The sequence below is a fragment of the Microtus ochrogaster genome, unplaced genomic scaffold, assembly GCF_000317375.1.
Source record: "Microtus ochrogaster isolate Prairie Vole_2 unplaced genomic scaffold, MicOch1.0 UNK7, whole genome shotgun sequence".
Taxonomy (NCBI): Eukaryota; Metazoa; Chordata; class Mammalia; order Rodentia; family Cricetidae; genus Microtus; species Microtus ochrogaster.
In genome coordinates, this window is record NW_004949105.1 from 7198422 (window position 1) to 7200770 (window position 2349).

Genomic DNA, 2349 nt, shown 5'->3' on the forward strand with positions numbered 1-2349 from the left:
ACAAGCTCTTACCTGTCACTGACTACCAGCCCTCCAAGAGCTTTCATTCTTGGAGAACTGCCAGGGTGGGGGACTAGGCAGTAGCCTTTTGAATTACAAGTAACCTCCTCTGGAAGGATGCCTAAGAGACATGAAGACCTGAAGTGTTGCCTTCCTTGCTGTCTGCTGATGTTGGGTGTGCTGCAGGAGATATTTAAAGAGAATAAGGATGAACAATACCACCCCACCAAATAATGCGTATGTGAACTTTCAGGAGGGATCAAATAGCCTTTTTATATTATGGCTAAGTGCTGCATGCAGCCGAACATGCTGTCTTCACAGGATTGACAAAGCATCCATGTGGCCCCAACATACTCACCACACTATGGCATCACAAGAACCGTACTGACTCCAGGACATAGGAAGCTTTCAGGTCTGTTTTCATCTCAGGGACCCCAGTGTCATGTATGTGGGCTGCCAATGACTGCTATCATCACGTGGCTTGGGTTTTCTTACCCTCAGCTTAGAGGCATGTCCTTGCAGGATCCCCAAGTCCTGTGCCTAGCTGGGTGCCGTTCAGTCTGTGTCTCTTGGAAGAATTAGTAGATGCTATGACCACAGGGAGCAGATTTGGATCATTTGAGGGCCTGAAAGGGCTCATCATTTTGACTCCAGAATATGTCTCTCCTCTGCCTGTGTTTTGTTTGCCGCCCTGTGAAAAGGGATCAATACCCAACAGGTGATGGGGAATATGATGAAATGGGTATGTATGGGGTTCTGGAGCAGTGGCGCCCCCAGGCTAGAGCCCCAGTATAGCCTTTAGCGACCCTGTGACCTTGTTCTGGATGTTGAGAGCCTCTCAGACAAACACATACCTGAGAAACTGGGAGACAGATTAGTAGGTAAAGCTCTTGGGACACAAGCTCATAAGAGGTTCCAAGTCTGGTCTCTGGAACCCAGATTAAATAAAAGAAAACACCAGACAAAATGGGTGTGGTGGTGTATGCTATAACCCCAGTGCTGGCAAGGCAAGCACAGGTAGGTGACTGGAGCTTGCTGGGCACACTCCAGCTAGGAATAGGCAAGCTCCAGCTATGCATGTGTGAGAGATGCCATCTCACTAAAACTAGGTGGAGAGCAACTGTGGAAGATGATCAAGTCTGACCTCTGGCCTCTGCACACATATGTGTACACAGACTTCCACCCCCAAGTCTCATCTGGGACCTCTCTCTACAATGGCAGTGCAGGCAGTGGCCCCTGGGTGGGGCAAGGAGAGCTTCACCTGCATCAGTTTCCTGGGTGGCTGCTCTGAGCTTCAACCGACCCTCCCTTCAAGGGGCCAAAGCACTTTGTACATACAGATTTCCTAGTTTCGCTGGATGTTTGTCTCCACACAGCTGAGTTTCTCGTGGCTTGTCTAAGTCGGGCATCATTTCAGGCTGCTCTAGCACGCGCTGTATTTTTCTTCACTTCTCATTATGTGAGGCCCTAATTCACATTTGGAAAGTAAGTCAATATTCAGAAGCAGCGACTAGAAATATCGAACCGGTACCTCTCCCTTAAAATCCGGATGCTCACCCAGACGCCCAGCGGCACCAGCACAAAGTCGTCTTCTCATAATCCGGGCCTTTCTTTTCCTTCGAGGCGTATCTGCCGTACGTTTAATCACCAATAATTGCCTACCAGGTGGAATGATACAAGAAGTAAATATCAATAATTAGTAATTGTGTAAGACAGCTCATTTTTTTTTCCTTTTGGAGAAATTTATTTCCACTGTCTCTCTCGAGCTCAGCCCTTGAAATACGAGATAATGGATTTTTATTGATTTCTCAGCTGAACATTGAAGACGTACAAAATACATTTCCATAACTTTGATAGCCATGAGTTTGAGGACATATTGATTGGAGAGACGTGATACATTTGTTTGTTTGTTTAGAATATGATCCTTATGAACGGGAAGGATGCGGGCCAGCAGATGGATGCGACACAGCGCACTGGGAAAGGCAGTGTGTGCATGCAGTTCTGTCCGGAGGGGTTCAGAGCCCCCTGCAGGCCTGTGTGGGCCAGCTCAAGAGTGAGTGCCCTCGGCCCATCCATCTTAAGTGAGTGTGCACGCGGGAGCCCCCATGTTTACCGTGTGTGTGCATGTGCGTGTGCGTGTGTGTGTGCAAGGAGAGCTTAGAAGAGCCCAAGATCACACTTTGGTTTTCTCAGCAGTTAGCCTAGTGTCTTTGTGGTCAGGGCGTCTTTCAGGGAAATTATTCTTCCCTGCGAGCTGCCAAAAGCAAGCTCCTCAGAGGCTCCTCATTCAATAAGGAATTCTCTTTTCTGGCGGAGATGAGAGGGGTCTGCAGAGTTCATTCAGATGCA